Source organism: Lontra canadensis, unplaced genomic scaffold (genome assembly GCF_010015895.1).
Source record: "Lontra canadensis isolate GAN:19392208 unplaced genomic scaffold, GSC_riverotter_1.0 scaffold15, whole genome shotgun sequence".
Lineage (NCBI taxonomy): Eukaryota > Metazoa > Chordata > Mammalia > Carnivora > Mustelidae > Lontra > Lontra canadensis.
The window spans coordinates 21,907,279-21,924,958 of NW_022631009.1; positions in this window are offsets into that span (position 1 = coordinate 21,907,279).

A 17,680-nucleotide genomic window follows, 5' to 3' on the forward strand; every position below is an offset into this window, starting at 1 on the left:
GTGTCGGTCTGTGTGAAGTACAGGGCAGCTATAGCAGGTGTGAGGAGGAAATTCCTGAGGTGTCAAAGGTGATGGCATGGAAAGAAAGCAGGGCACTTCTGTGGAGAAGACTAGTCTTCCAGTAGAGCACGGACACCTTCGCAAGTCAGGAAATGCCTAGTAACTACCCCAAGACCATGGTCTGTAGTGCTTTCCTGAAGGTGACTGCTACCTGTGGGGGTCCCCCTGACAGGCAGGAGCTTCACTGGAAGCTACCTTGAGCTGGCCTTAGGACTTGGTGATACCCGTAGTGAAACTAAGTTCTTGGGGCCACAAGGTTCCGAAGGCTCCTGGCCACGAAGTCTGACCAAATCATTGACCGGCATTGCTGCTGTTGGTGTGTTTTAGTTTTGTCTTAGTAATCTGAGGGAGGTTTCCTGTCTTTTTTTTTTTTTTTCATTGATTGTTTATATTTTGCTGTGGTTTAAGTAATACTCAGAAATAAAGAGTGCATTTAAATTTCCTTTCCTCCCTGAAATGGCGGATTTAGATTAAGCAAATACCAGGGAAATTTTCGCAAGAGTATTTTAATTTAGTGAGTCAGCCATTTTTGATGACAGGGAGCAATCCCTCTTTACCTGTGCCAAGTCCCTTGCTGCAGAGAGGATTTAACGTATTCCGGGGATGTGCTGGAGAAAAGGCTGAGGGCATTTTGTTTCTGCAAATGTTTGGCATCCTCTCTTGTTTTCCCTGTGGGGAGAAATTTGCATCTTGAAAAATGAACTGTGCTCGTACCCCTGAGTCCATACTGAAATAAATAAATGATTGAATAAATAAATAAGTAGGAAAGGAGAGATACATCCCTTGGTGTGGGAAAATCCCAGATAATTTATGTAGATACTTCGTCTGCGAGGAGATAGAGCATAACTTCCCACTCTGAATGTGGGCTGCGCACAGTGGCTTTCTTCCAAAGAGCACAGTATGGAAAGTGGGCCAAAGAGTAACATGGAGAAACCTGACAAACCTTAGCGAGGTAGTCAAGGTCAACAGCAACAGTGATTGAATCCTGGGGATGGCACATACCCTTGATATGGTGTGAGGAAAATGGCATTTTGTCTCTATGATCTTTTAACCCCGGTCTCGTGATGAGAAAAGTATTAACAAATCCCACTTGAGGAACATTCTCCATAACATCTGACAAGTAGTCCAAACCGTCAAGGTCATCAAACATGAGGAAAATGGGAAACTGTCACAGTCAAGAGGAGCCTAAGGAGATGTAACCAGTAAACGTAATGTGGTATCTTGGATGGGATCTTGGAACAGAAAAAGGTTGTCAGAAGAAAGCTAAGGACATCTGAATAAAGTCTGTATCTTACTTAATAAGAATGAATCAATTCTGGTTCATTAATTAAGACAAATGTACTGTGTTAATGGAAGGTGCTAATGGGGGAAAGTGAGGATGGGTGTATGGGGACTTCTGTATTATAGTCACCATTGTTCTGCAGATTTAAACTATTCTAAAAAAACAAAGTGCATTGCAATGTCCACAACAGCCAAACTATGGAAAGAACCTAGATAGATGTCCATCAACAGATGAATGGATAAAGAAAATGTGGTATATATATGCAGTGGAATACTATGCAGCCATCAAAAGAAATGAAATCTTGCCATTTGCAACAACGTGGATGGAACTAGAAGGTATTATGCTGAATGAAATAAGTCAATCAGAGAAGGACAATTATCATATGATCTCTCTGATATGAGGAATGTGAGAGACAGGGCGGGGAGGGGGTTGTAGGGCGTAGAGAAAGAAAAAAATGAAACAAGATGGGATCTGGGAGGGAGGCAAACCATAAGAGACTCTTAATCTCAGGAAAAAAAAACCGAGGGTTGCTGGGGGGTTGCGGGTGGGAAGGGATAGGGTAGCTGGGTTATGGACATTGAGGAGGGTATGTGCTGTGATAGTGAATGCTGTGAAATGTGTAATCCTGATGATTCACAGAACTGTATGCCCGGGGCAAATAGCACATTATGTGTTAATTTAAAAAAATTTTTAAAAATAAAGTGCATTTAAAGAAAGACAAAAAGGTGAATTGGGCAGTAATGAGGAAAGGAGGAAACGATGATAAAACAGTATTCGAGAAGGGGCCTGGCTGTCTTGGTCAGTAGAGCGTGTAACTCCTGATCTTGGGGTCATAAGTGCAAGCCCCACTTTGGGTGTAGAGATTACTTAAAAAAAAATAGAAAGTTAAAAAAAAAAAACGGTATTAGACAAAATTCTTAAATGCTCAGTTTTTTTGAAAACAGAAATTTTTGAAGAACTCTAAATTTGCTTTGACACCACTTATAGTCTTGTTTTTTTTTTTTTTTTGACACCACTTATAGTCTTAACATGCTCCTTACAGAGGGATAAAAGGATGTTTTGCGACTTAATGAAAATATGACAAACATTTAAATGAATTAAATGAATCTATAATAGTCCTCAAAGTGCATTTTGCTTATCACTGTGTAAATGCCCCCTTTGAAAGCCTGGTAACTTTTTTTTTATTGGCTAAAGGATTTAAAGCAAAAAAATATGCCATTTTTGACTTAAATGTTCATTAAGAGTTAGCCCATTTAACTTTTCACCAAGCCTCTATTATTCTGATAAAGTGCCCGTTGTGTGACAGTTTTTATTTTGCAGTTCATTTTATTTTACGGTTTTCTTGGGATTGTTTTTGGGCAACAATTTGCCTGCCACTCCCCACTTAAAAGATTATTTACCATCAATACATTCTTCATTGTGCTCTTTCAAGACCCGACACAACGTGCAAGGTTAGAGGATATCACAAGATATTTCAGAAACTCAGAATCAAGGGGCACCTGGGTGGCTCAGTGGGTTAAGCCTCTGCCTTTGGCTCAGGTCATGATCTCGGGGTCCTGGGATCAAGCTCCACATCGGGCTCTCTGCTCAGTGGGGAGCCTGCTTCCTCCTCTCTCTCTGCCAGATGCTCGGCCTACTTGTGATCTCTCTCCCTCTGTCAAATAAATAAATAAAAACTTAAAAAAAAAAAAAGAAACAGGGAACTGAGTAAATATTTCTTTTCTATGTTCCAATAAGAAACGCACACCCAGGGGCGCCTGGGTGGCTCAGTGGGTTAAAGCCTCTGCCTTCGGCTCAGGTCATGATCCCAGGGTCCTGGGATCGAGCCCCGCATCGGGCTCTCCGCTAAGCGGGGAGCCTGCTTCCTTCTCTCTCTCTCTCTCTCTCTCTGCCTGCCTCTCTGCCTACCTGTGATCTCTATCTGTCAAATAAATAAATAAAAATCTTAAAAAAAAAAAAAAAAAAAAAGAAACGCACACCCAGCTTGAAGCAGCTAGTAGCCGTCTCCATTATTGTTCTGAAGATGAGTAGTGGAGAACAGCTCATGTTCCTTTTAGGTCCAGGGACCGTGGTAAGAGTCCCTGGGGGCAAAGGGATGATTTCTCCCCGGTATACAGAGATTAAGAGATAACCTCACTGGGCAGATGAGGAAAACCCTCCACACTGACGTTATTCATGCCAATATGGCCCTTCGGTTGCACAGCATGGCCCAGCAGGAGGAAGCTGGAATTCTAACAGTAGCATCATCTCTGGGACCTTAAACAGTTACTGGGTCTTCAGCTCCTGCCGGGCACTCTACTTCATGCAGATTGAACAGGAAGCCCCCAAACCCACTTCTCTTCTCTCTGTACACGTGGGTAGATCATATTCCTCAGGTTTCCTTCAGCTATGTGAGGCTCTATGTCTGAGTTTAGAGCATGGAATATGGATGAAAGTGGCATCCTTCTTCTAGGACCTGCCCATAAACATGCCCTACGCAAGCCTCCACTTCCTTTCTTCTCTGACCAATAAATAAATAAATAAATAAATGAATAAATAATAAATAAATAAAATAAATAATTTCAGTTTAAAAATGCCTGCACATGGAGCACTGTAGTAGCTTTTAGACAAATACTTGGTGGGTGATCTGTGTGTGTGTAATTCTGTGATTTCAAGAGGCTAACACTTGGAAGAGATCTCTTGCGTAGCTGTTGGTGAGATTATTAAAAGTCAGTTAGCACTTTTCATACTAAATTCCCTCCAAAATACGTTTTGAGAGTTTGTTTGTCCAACTGAGTGATGATTGAAATAAAATTCCTAAGTATCATTTATCTCCTATTAAGTCAACTATCCCTTCCATTATCTGTTTTGTTTCTAACAACACAATTCCAACACAGTTTATCTTGAAGTCCGTCCAATCTTGTTCCAAACATTTCTTCTGCACTATGACTAATACGCTTAGTGACTTGACAGGGGACCATTGTTTTGTTTTGTTTGTTTGTTTGTTTGTTTTAAGATTTTATTTATTTATTCGACAGAGATAACAAGTAGGCAGAAAGGCAGTCAGAGAGAGGAGGAAGCAGGCTCCCGGCTGAGCAGAGAGCCCGATGCGGGGCTTGATCCCAGGACCCTGAGATCATGACCTGAGCTGAAGGCAGAGGCTTTAACCCACTGAGCCACCCAGGTGCCCCAACAGGGGACCATTGTTATCTCTGTAAAACATTTTGCTGCATAGCAGAAACTTCTAGATTCTGGGACCTTCTGCCATTTTTTTTCCTTTGCTGTGATTCTCTGATCAATTATTGCAGTCACTGGTCTTTTTTTTTTTTTTTTTAAAGATTTTATTTATTTATTTAACAGACAGAGATCACAAGTAGGCAGAGAGGCAGGCAGAGAGAGAGGGAGGAAGCAGTCTCCCTGCTGAGCAGATAGCCTGATGCGGGGCTCGATCCCAGGACCCTGAGATCATGACCTGAGCCGAATGCAGAGGCTTAGCCCACTGAGACACCCAGGTGCCCCTGCAGTTACTGTTCTTATAGATTCCAGGGAATGTACACAACTTGCAATAAAAGTAATAATTAAAAACTGTTCATCTTAATACAGTTTTCCTCAAGAAGTCCAGACAACTCCAGAGAAGGATTGTTTAGATAAGAGAGAAGAGCGAGACAAGCAGCAACAGAAGCCAGACAGAATTCCTAAGTGTTTGAAGCAAATGTATCCACATTTGTCTTATTTATTTATTTTTAAAAGATTTTATTTATTTATTAGACAGAGATCACAAGTAGGCAGAGAGGCAGGCAGCAGGGAGCGAAGCAGTCTCCCCACTGAACAGAGAGCCTGATGTGGGGCTCCATCCCAGGACTCCGGGATCATGACCTGGGCCGAAGGCAGAGGCTTTAACACACTGAGCCACCCAGGTGCCCCCACATTTGTCTTATTTAAAAGATGGCCCATCCTTGTGGTATTCTACAGAACAAGAGGTCAGAATTCTCCTGTGCTTCTTTTGGTGCTCAGTGTCCCATCCATGAGTAGGTCAAATGATGTCCATCATCAAATGAGGATAATGGTAGCAAGAAGAATCATGGAGACGGACAATGGGATTGTTTGCATCCAAGCAAAATGTTCTTCTTCTTCTTCTTCTTCTTCTTATTATTATTATTATTTTTTTTTTGAGAAAAGACGTTTCTTAGACATTGACTATCACGATTTATTCCTCTCCTGGAGTTCAGTGACTCTGAAGTTCTGGCCTACCCCTAAAATTTTCCCTGGTGTCATTTCTGCCTGAGGGAGTTCTGTCCACCCTAGCAGACAGTTGGTGTTTGTCTCCCCATGAAATACCCTGGAGCCTTCTCTGCGCCCTTCATCTGCCGCCATCCCTCTCACCTGGAGAGCTACAGCGGCCTTAGGGTGACCAGCTGTTCCTGTTTGCCTGCTACTCAGGGTTGGAGGATAACGGGGAGGTCCCAGCATGCAGAACTTCCAATGCGAAGCCTAGGAAAGTCTTGGGCAACGTGGAGGAGTTGGTCACCCCGAGCAGCCTCTTACCTGTCACCTTGCCATTCCTCTGGTTCCTTTCTCTGATCCATTGACCACAGAATGGCCGGAATTCAAGCAAATCTGGTCGTGTCGCCCCCCTGCTGGAAACCCTTAGAGGGCCTCCTAGCGTTTTTAAAGCTAAGTCACTTCACAGGGCATACAAGGTTCCTATGATTAAGTCCCTGCTGTCCCCTGGCTCCATCACTCATGGACACTCTTCGTCTTCCCACCTGTTGGACCCCCCACCACACCCCACCAGCAAGCTGCACTGTGGGCTTCCGCCATACAAGTGTTCTTTGGCCCATGCTTGAGGCGCCCTTCTCGTCCCCAGGCCTTCTTCATTCACGCGGGTCCCTCTAACCAAATGCTCTTCTTCACTACGGTGATCCGTCTGCCCAGGTCTCACCCTGCTGTCGCCTCCCCAGGCCAGTCTTCTCTGACTTACCCTAATTTCGTTAGGTGCCTCTATCCATTGGCATGATGTGGGCTCCCCATGGCAGAACCGCGATCACCGTGGCTTTACAGGGTGGAAATCCAATTTCTCTCTCATGTGGAATGGACGCGGAGCTGGACGGCCCAGGGCCGTTTGGAAGCGTGCGGTCCCTGGGGACCCAGGCTCCTTCTTCTCCACGCCTCCGTCCTAGCCTGGAGCACCTCGCGGGCCAGGCTGAGATTCTGTTTGAGATTCTGTATTTGCCCGACTGGCAGCTATTCATCCTAAGACCAAACTAACAGCCAAGGTCATTGGCATCTTCCAGCGATCCAGGGCCCATTCCCTGAACTGTCTCCTTTACCTGATGGTCGCACACCAGGCTGGCGGAGCCCCTGACCTAGATCACCCCAGGACATACAACCATGTCCCATACAACCAGGGACAGCTCCTCTGCCCCAGAGGCAGCTGGAATTATTCCAACTCTCCAATCCCAAGCTTGCCTGGCCCTCAGAGGACATGATCAAGGCTGTGGCCGATGCTTCCCCTGACACTAGCTTTAGCCACTTCTTGACTGTTTGCTCCTGAGCACAGGGGACACGGCGACACTGTTCAGTTCAGCCGACCTTCTTTAGAAAACGGGCAACACGCTGAACACGGATCTGTTTATTCATGTGGTCATTGAACAAATATTTTTTTGAGCCGCAGAGTCAGGCTTGTTGTAGTTCCAGGAGCCCAAGTGAGCTAACCAGACACGGTCTCTTACTCAGTGCTATGTCTAGAACAAATTCTGCCGGCACATCGAAGCCTTGCAGGGCCCACCTTCCTTTTCCCTTCAGACATGTTTAACGCTGTGCTTTTTATGGTAAGTATTCAATAAATCTTAATGGAGCCGCCAGTTGAAACAAGAAGGACAGAGTGGGAGATTTTTAATGTTCTCATTATCATCCCAATTTCCTCCTTAAAAATGTTACTCTGTCATTCTTCCCTTTTAAGTTTTATAGCCCCAAAGGAATGAACAATTGGATAATAAGGGCTAGATATAAATTCTAATTCCCTTTCCTGGAATGTGTCTTTGTAACACTCTGTACTGTTTTCCTTTGAACTGTAATATTGTAGAAATTGATGGAGGTTTTTTGAAGTGAGCTGAGCCCCACGGTGTCACATGGTGTTATCTTTCCCAGTGCCAGGTTCTTATATTTAAGGTCTGGTGTGGCGGGAAAGCCCCCAGCTACCATCATCTCTCTATACAGATTATTTTTCTTTCTTCTTGAGTGTGAGAGTGCTTGGGGCGGGGAGGGGAGAGGGGGCGGAGGGGAAGGCTAGAGGGAGAGAGAATCTTTTTTTTTTAAGATTTCATTTATTATTTATTTATTTACTTACTTTTTTTTTTTTTTTTTAAACAAAAAGAGCGCATAAGCATGCCGCAGGCAGAGGGAGAGAGAGAAGCAGACATCCCGCTGAGCAGGGAGCTGGATGTGGGACTCCATCCCAGGACCCTGAGATCATTACCTGAGCCTAAGGCAGAGGCTTTAACCATCTGAGCCACCCAGGTGCCCCCACATATATATTTCTTAAATCTTTGTTCACCTGCCTTTCTTACGGTGGTGGTGATAGAAATTAATTAAAGAACTGTGTCCTAACTTGAAGGTCTCTCAAACAATATGTCACTAGTTTATTAGTGTCTGTGCAATGGGGCATATAACATGAAATAGGGTCTCCCAAACAAGATAACACCATTTTAATTAATTAATAATAGGGCCATAGGTTCTTTTTTTTTTTTTAAAGATTTTATTTATTTATTTGACAGAGAGAAAGATCACAAGTAGGCAGAGAGGCAGGCAGAGAGAGAAGGGGAAGCAGGCTCCCTGCTGAGCATAGAGCCCGAAGTGGGGCTCGATCCTAGGACCCCACGATCACGACCTGAGCCGAAGGCAGAAGCTTAACCCAATGAGCCACCAGGCGCCCCGGGCTGTAGGTTCTAAACACAAAGTGGTTTCATTCTTTCCATCTGTGCCTTCTGTAATCTGTTTTCTGTTGCTTCCTGCTTTTCTGTCCTGTAGAGACATCCAGAAGATTCCATCATTTCCCAGCCATTTCCAGTCCTTAAAGCTTAGTCCCTGTATAGCTCCAATTTAAACTTCATCCCACTCCCTCTTCCCCTTTCCTGCCCTCAGCAGGCTACAATGGCTTAGGGGTGCAGAGGTAGACAGAGCTTGTCTCTGCTTTTATTTCTTTCTTGCTCCCTCCTGGAGGGGAGGAGGGGGCTTGTGATCGAGCTTGGGGCCTCCCCACCAACCATGCTCCAGTTTCTCCAATGTGTTAGGATGTCAGCTGTGAGGAAAGACAGGCTCTGAGCCTTTTTCCGTCTGCTGATCTTCTCTTGAGGGCTGTGATGGTTAATTAAAATTAACCATGGTCTCTCGCCTGGGCTACAGCGCCTGGTTCTTTGGCCAGACACAAGTCTAGATGTTGCTGTGATGGCATTTTTTAAGATGTGATTAATTTAAATCAGCAGATTTTGAGTAAAGGAGATTATTCTCCATCACGTGGATTGGCCTCATCTAATCAATTGAAGGCCTTAAGAAAAAAGCCCAGATCCCCACAAGAGAAGGAATTGTGCTTCCAGACCACCTTTGGACTCAAGACAGCACTGATTCCTGCTGATTCCTGCTGGGATTTCCAGGCCGCCCACCCGCCCGCCTGCCACGCACATTTCAGAATTGCCACCTCCCACCACCGCATGAGCCAGTTCCTTAAAATAAATCTCTCTCTCAGAAATGAGCTATCGAGCCAGGAAAAGACATGGAGGAACTTAAATGCGTATCACTAAGTGAAAGAAACCAATCAGAAAAGGCTACATATTGTATGATTCCTACAATATGACATTCTGAAAAAGGCAAAACTATGGAGACAGTGAAAGGATTGGTGGTTGTCAGGGTTTGGGGTGAAGGGAGAGACGAACAGGTAGGTGGAGGACAGAGGATTTTTAGGGCAGTGAAAATAATCTGCGTGAAACCATGATGATAGGTACATGTCAGTATACATTTGTCCGAAAACATATAAGGTCCATGGCTAGAGTGAACCCGAAGGTGAGCTAAGGACTTTCAGATGATGATCATGTGTCCCTTGTCCTTCCCCCACAAGCATACCGTCCTGGTGGGAGATAATAGGGGAGTCCGTACATATGTGGGCACAGGTAGATGGGACATTTCTATAACTTCTGCTCAATTTTGCTGTGAACCAAAAACTGCTCTAAAAAAAAATAAAGTCTGTTTCAAAATCATTTTTTTTTTTAAGATTTTATTTATTTGTCAGAGAGAGAGGGAGAGAGAGCGAGCAAAGGCAGACAGAATGGCAGGCAGAATGGAAGGCAGAGGCAGAGGGAGAAGCAGGCTCCCCGCAGAGCAAGGAGCCCGATGCGGGACTCGATCCGAGGACGCCGGGATCTTGACCTGAGCCGAAGGCAGCTGCTCAACCAACTGAGCCACCCAGGCGTCCCAAAATAATTTTTTTTTTTAATTTTTAAAGATTTTTTTGTATATTTGACAGACAGAAATCACAAGTAGGCAGAAAGGCAGGCAGAGAGAGAGGGCGACGCAAGCTCTCTGCCGAGCAGAGAGCCCGATGTGGGGCTCGATCCCAGGATGCTGGGATCATGACCTGAGCGTAAGGCAGAGGTTTTAACCCACTGAGCCACCCAGGTGCCCCTCAAAATCATTTTAAAATCTCATATATGTGTGTGTTTCCTCTTAGGACCTTCAACTGATTGGACAAGCCCACCCACATTGTGTGAATGTGTGTGCGTATTGTGCAAGCACACACGTTTTATTGGTTCCATCTCTTTGGAGAATCCTAAGAAGGGTTTTCTCTGCTTCTCTGCCAACCCCAACTGGTCTGTGCCAATGGCTTCTGTGTGTAGTGCAGGCACCCTAATCTTCAGAAGAGTTTCTCTTGGAATACCTCTTTCTTTGGCTGGGGTGGTGGCGGAGAACGCCTCTTCCTTCCACCTCACAGAGAGGGGAAGGAAAGCCACAGTGCACTGCTCGAAGCCGACAACATTCCACTCTTGCGACTCTCTTCCCATCTCCCCTCCACAGTCTTTTTGGGTGGAAATCGAGTATTGACAAGATGGGAGGGCATGGATCAGAATGGTAGCAGTAGTAGCAGTTCTCTTCATAATGTGTTTTTGTTGTTGTTGTTGTTTTAAGATTTTATGTATTCATTTGTCAGAGAGAGAGAGCACAAGTAGGGGGAGCAGCAGGTAGAGGGAGAAGCAGGCTCCCTGCTGAACAAGGAGCCGGAGATGGTGGACTTGATCTCAGAATCCAGGGATCGTGACCCGAGCCAAAGCCAGATGCTTAACCAACTGAGCCACCCAGCCACCGCAGAATGTGGGGTTCTTGGTGCTCCTCAGTCCTCAGCTATAGACCTCAGTGGTCAGTTCCAGGACAATGGGAAAACTTCAACTCAGCTTCTGTTACAGTAAGTTTTCAGGATATGCTACCAGGCATTCCTTGAAAAAAAAAGTTCCAAGTTCTCAGTATATATTTGGGGTAACTAAGTGAAATAGAGTTAAACACTTTAACACAAGGCTTCTCTGAAGCTTCACCACGTTGATGTGAATGGTAAGCTCCTTCAAGAGGAAACAACATGCTGGAATTCCTGAACCTTCACTCTGGAACTCAACTTTGAGACTTAACTAGTAATAACTCCCAGAAGCGTTTCACAGGACACCGGGTTGGGAAATAGGGAGTTAGTGAGGCAGCTGAGACCCTGGCTCTCCTTGCTCCTTTCCAACTGTGCAGCCTCTCTGGGATTTGGGACTAATTACTCGAATTCCTGAGATCTGTGAGCATCTGAAGACAAAGTACAAAGCGCATACCAGAGAACCAGTGTTCCCTAAGTGATAGCTATTACTGTGAATAAGATCTGGTGTTCATGGGTATGGGATCAACTCATAACCCGTCCTACCATCAATAGGTATATTTCACCAATGACTCTTTTGTTGTAAGAACAAATGAATGTGTGATGTACTCTTTTTATTTTTTTTAAGATTTTATTTATTTATTTGACAGAGATCACAAATTTATTTGATTTGAGATCACAAATAGTCAGAGAGGTAGATAGAGGGTGGGGGAAGCAGGCTCCCTGCTGAGCAGAGAGCCCGATGCGGGGCTCAATCCCTGGACCCTGAGATCATGACCTGAGCTGAAGGAAGAGGCTTTAACCCACTGAGCCACCCAGGCACCAAATGTGTGATGTACTCTTAAGGGGTCTAAATTATGAACTGTGGGTTTTTTGTTTTCTTTTTAAGATTTATTTATTTATTTGAGAGAGAGAGAGAGAGAGAACGCGTGAGTTGGGCTTGGAGCAGAGGGAGAGAATCCTCAAGCTGACTCCCCACTGAGCATGGAGCCCAAGGTCAGCTCATTCTCACGAATCCCCAGGGATCATGACCGAGTTGAAACCAAGAGTCGGCTGCTCAACCGGCTGCACCATCCAGGCACCCTTGAATTGTGTGTTAATCACATCTCTGCTATCATCACTCTTTATTTTTCTCTGTTTCAAAACTGGTACATGGAGGAAATCGGAGCATTTTTCCTAACTCCAAGCTCTGGACAGTTTTTATACTGGCCAGGTTAACTTTATTTATTTTCAAATTTATTTATTTGAATAAACTGGAGGGGCAGAGGGTCAGGGAGAGAGAATCTCAAGCAGACTCTGAACTGAGCACAGAGTCTGACCAGGGGCTCAACCCCACAACCTTGAGATCCCAACCTGAGCCAGAAGCCCTACCAACCATGCCTCCCAAAGGCCCAGAAAGGTGGGGTTTATTTATTTATTTACTTACTTATTTTTAAACCTATTTATTCATTTGTTTGACAGACAAGCGATCACAAGCAGGCAGAGGTAGGCAGAGAGAGGGAGAAGCAGGCTCCCCGCTGAACAGGGAGTCCGATGTGGGGCTTGATTCCAGGACCCTGAGATCATGACCGGAGCCGCAGGCAGTGGCTCAACCTTACTGAGCCACCCAGGCGTCCCTCAGGTTAACTTTAAAGAGATCAGTGAAGTCACAGAGAATGGGTTAACTGTTAGAAAACTTGATTTCCTACTACAAACATGCAATGAGTAAATATGATTTCCTACAACAAACAAAGAGGTGAAGGCGAAAGGAAATGTCCAGAGATAAGAGGGGTTGGGATACAATTACATTGTCCCCATCCTCGGCTCAGACCCCCTCTCAGGGGCAAGAGGGGGCTCTGAAGGGGAGCTCTCCTCTTCTGTCATTCAAAACCTCAGCCCAGGCTTTGGTCAGATATGTGAAGGTCCCATTATCTTTACTTTTGTGCTCTTTGATGTATACAGATTGGCTGAAAACTAGTGTTTTTTTGTTAGTTTGCAAAAATACCGCCACCTCATATTTTATATGATTTATGTGATGAAATATTTGGAGTCCACACATCCGTTATTACTGTATTACAGAGCATCGAAGTTAAAAGCTATGTAACATTTAATCATTAAAGTTCTCAGAAAGAGAGCTCCTTGTACATAAAATATTTACATTTTTGAGGATAGTATACAGACTGCTATACGTTTTCCAGGAAAGACTTTTACCCCCAACTGACTACTGCTTATATCCTTGATGCCTTCAAGGCATGTGACTTGTCATATCCTCCAGCCTCTTATCCTCCTTGTACAAGAAAAGGCAACGGCCAGGGCTGTACTTTCTGTTCAGGATTCTAAGTTTCTCCATCTCTCAGACTCTGTCAGAGACAATCTCATGATCTCAGTTTTCATTAAGGTTGTCTTAAAGATATATTTATTTATTATTGTGGTAAGAATACAACATGAGATCTACCCTCCTAACAGAATTTTAAACATTTTATTTTTAAGTAATCTCTACGCCCAACGTGAGGCTCGAAGTCACCACCCGAAGGTCAAGAGCCTCACGCCCCCCTGACTGAGCCAGCCAGGCACCCCTACCCTCTGAACAAATTTTTATTTATTTTTTATTATTTTTATTTTTTAAAGATTTTATATATTTATTTGACAGAGAGAGAGACAACAAGAGAGGAAAACACAAGCAGGGGGAGCAGCAGAGGGAAAGGGAGAAGCAGGCTCCCCGCTGAGCAGAGAGACCAATGCGGGGCTGGATTCGAAGACCCTGAGATCATGACCTGAGCCGAAGGCAGATGCTTAATGACTGAACCACCCAGGCGTCCCTGAATTTCTAAGTACACAGTACAGTATTGTGGATTATAGGCACAACATTGTACAGTGGATCTCTAGAACTTACTTGTTTGGCAAAACTAAACCTGTGTACTCATTGAACAGCCATTTCTCCCTTCCCCCAGCCCCTGGCAACTACCTTTCTGCTCTGTGTTTCTAGGAGTCTGACCCTTTTACGTATCTTCTGTAAGTGGAATCGTGCAGTATTTGCCGTTCTGGGGTGGGCAGCATTAAATTCAATAGTACTTAACATTTCGGCCTGAAAAATACCTTTCTTATTTTGCTAATATATCTCCAATGCCCACTGTCAGCCCAGTACCGCCTGGCCTCACCACATATTTTATCAGCGACCTGTAGGTTGCCTAAGGAGATGAATATTCAGAATGTAACATTCACTTCAGTTATTCTGACACAATCCAGCTTTAGGTGATAACAAACCAACCAATTGTCTCTGAGGGGATTTTATGGTCTGTTATGCAGCAGCAGAATCTAATGTGGAAACCGGAGCTTGCCGTAGTCTAAAGCCTTACCTTGGTCGAATTTACTTGAATAAGACACCTGATTGTCAACAGAACTTGAACTTACTTTCAGATTGGCCTTTGTTTTGAAAGCTTTGCTGTTGGGAAATGTAATATGGGACCTCCACTTTGGAAAAAGAGTTGAACAGTTTCTTAATAAAACGAAACAAGCAATTACCGTGTAATATAGTTAGCAATTTCCCTCCTGAGCGTTTAGTGTAGAGGAATGGAAACCTGTGTTCACACAAAAAAATGGACATAAATGTTTATTGCAGCTTATTCATAATAGCCAGAATCTAGAAACAATCCAACTTTTCCTCAATGGACAAACGGTTAAAGGACCTTGGTACGTACATACCATGGAATGCGGAATGACCTATTTTTTTTTTTTAAGATTTATTTGGCAGAGAGAGAGAGAGAGCAGGAGAGCATAGCAGGGGGAGCAGCAGGCAGGAGAAGCAGGCTCCCTGCTGAGACTGGAGCCCAGGATCCTGGGATCATGACCTGAGCCAAAGGAGATGCTTAACCGACTGGGCCACGCAGGCACCCCAGGAATGGGCTATTTTTGATACAATAATTTGGACTGATCCTAAGTGAATTATGCGGGGTGGAAAAGGCTACTCCCCAAAGGTACATACCATGTGATTCCATTTATATAACATTTTTCAAATGACAACATTATAAAGAACAGAGCCTGTGTTGCCATGGGTGAGGGACAGGGGTGGGGCTGGGAAAGAGGGTGTGGTTATAAGGGGGGGGCCCATGGTGAGGGGCTATTGTGTACCTTGACCGCTGCTGATTTCATGGATCTTACACAGGATAAACTTGCACCATCATAAATACCCACCAAGAAGGGTGCCTACCACCGAGGGAATCTGAATAAGATGGTGGAGTGTATCAGTGTCCGTTTCCTGTTTGCAATATTGTCACTATAGTTTTTTTGCAAGATGCTCTCTTGGAGGGAGACTGGGTCAAAGGTTCTGTATGATTTCTTAGGACTGCATACAGATCTACATTTGTCTCACAGTTAAGAAGTTTAATTGAAAAAAGCCTTTGCTTATTGTTGAAGATAGTGCAGGGAAAGCAATCCCTTAAATCTGATAGACAGTTACAGGGCAAGGAAAAGTTTTCCTCTGTTCTTCCTGAGGAACAGCATGCATTGCAGAACAGAGCCATAGGCGTCAGAAAGTCAGAAGTCACTTCTGTTACCTCAAAAGCAATTTGGTATCAGTCTCCTCTAGAAGTCAGTGCAAGGAGAAGAACAGCAAGAGATGAGAGTAACCTCAAGAAATTCTCAATGAATTCCAAAGATGAACTTCTCAATTACCGTTCTTACTCTTTAAGCTCAGGATGGGACTCTGTACTTGAGCAGGTCCGGACTTCCAATGGCACATCGGCCAATCTCAATGTTTGGGCATTAACCAGTATTCTTGCCATTTAAAAACAGTCTATGCAATGGATGGTTCTTCCATTCCTGCCGTGTGGAAGGCACTGCTGGGGGTGGGGGATGAAGCTGAAAGATGGTGGACGAGGAAGTCTCCAGGAATTTACAGGAATCCACTGAGGGAGATAGGGCAGCGTGATAAGGAGCATAATGAGAACACCTCTGGACAGGTAGAGACGCAGTCCAGGGCTGTGTAGAGGGGGCCGTGGGGTGTGTGTGTGTGTGCGCGCGCGTGCACTCGCACACGTGAGAGAGGGAGAGAGTTAGAGATGAGGACTAAGGAGACAAGGGAAGGATTACTGGAGACGGTATTTAAACTGACCTTGAGGAGCGCCTGGGTGGCTCAGTGGGTTAAGCCTCTGTCTTTGGCTCAGGTTATAATCTCAGGGTCATGGATCGAGACCTGCGTCAGGCCCTCTGTTCAGCAGGGAGCCTGCTCCCCCCACCCCCAAAGCCTCTGCCTGCTTGTGATCTCCATTTCTGTCAAATAAATAAATAAAAATATTTCTTTAAAAAATGACCTTGAAGTGATTGTGCGGGTCTTGAAACACAACACAACACAACTGAATTAGAAATTTAGTTCCTCAGCATCAATGGCCCCCTGTTCAGTGCTCATCAGCCCCATGGGGCTTGTGGCTCCTGTGTGTGACAACACAGATATAGGACATTTCTGTCACTGAGGAAGTTCTGGAGCGCTGTGCCTGCCTCGAATTTGGCTATGTGGAGATGGGAAGGCAACTCAGGGCAGGAGGCAGTGAGAAGAGGCAGAAGGGCGGGAGGATAGTACAGCAGTCTGAGGTAACAGGGGAGGGGAAATTGGAAGCCATTTCTGAAGGACCTGAGGGCACGTTCAGGGGTACGAAGAGCAGTACCTCTCTTTCTTCGTTTGACAAATAGATCCTGGTGATCACACCCGTAGATTGGGACTGTCATTCTTTTCCACAGCTGTGTAGCACTCCACCCCTGAGCGTGGTTTACTCCAGGAGCACCTCTTGATGGGGACCTGGGCTGATTTCCAGAGTCTCACTGCTACCAGCAAATGCTTAATGTAGAAGATACTTTGTATTTTTGGCATTGTCCTCTTGAACCCGGTGCTTCCAAGGGTGGCGCCTGGGGGCCAGCCTAGAACCCACTTCTCTAGCCCTTTCTCATTTGGAAAATAGCAGGGGTGGGGTGGGGGTCGAGAATGCCGTGTTCAAACCGCCATCTTGTGGTGGTTTCAGATTCCTTCTGAAGGTTTTTTTGTTTTTTTTAAAGATTTTATTTATTTATTTGACAGGGAGTGGGAGAGGGAACACAAGGAGGGGGCGTGGGAGAGGGAGAAACAGACTCCCTCCGACCCCAGCAAGGAGCCTGATGAGGGGCTCAATACCAGGACCCTGGGATCATGACCTGAGCCAAAGACCCCTCCTCCTGAAGGTTTTTAAATCTGCCCTGATGGGGCGCCTGGGTGGCTCAGTGGGTTAAAGCCTCTGCCTTCAGCTCAGGTCATGATCTCAGGGTCCTGGAATCGAGCCCCGCATCAGGCTCTCTGCTCAGTGGGGAGCTTGCTTTCCCCCACTCCTTCTCTGCCTGCCTCTCTGCCTGCTTGTGATCTCTGTCAAATAAATAAAATCTTAAAAATAAATAAATAAATAAATAAATAAATAAATAAATAAATAAATAAATCTGCCCTGAGGTGGGCAGTGGCCGACAGCCAGGGCTGGAGGACAGGAGGTCAGTCATGAGCACTTACCAGCAAAATTGCTTGGAGTCAAAGATGTCCTCAGTATCTGTCAGCACCATCATCTTCTTTAGCTCTTAGGTTGGACGTGATATCCCACCTGCCCCTCACAGCCTTAAAAAGACTGCCCACAGCTCTGGGTTTGCATTCAAGCCCAGAGAAGGGATAGTGTGGCCCATATTGGAGCTTAGCGTCTCAGCCGAAGTGTGTCTTTGGCTTTTCTTTCCTGCATTGTCCTCAGTTGGATTTCCCTTTGCTTCCTGCCGTGAAGGCACATAAGACGCCCCCCTTCTAAAAAGATGAGAGGACACTGTCTTGGTCCCACTCTACAGTTCTCAGGACACTTTTTTTTTCCCATTTTTTTTTTTTAAGATTTTATTTATTTATTTGACAGGCAGAGATTACAAGCAGGCAGAGAGGCAGGCAGAGAGTGGAGGAAGCAGGCTCCCTGTAGAGCAGAGAGCCCGATGCGGGG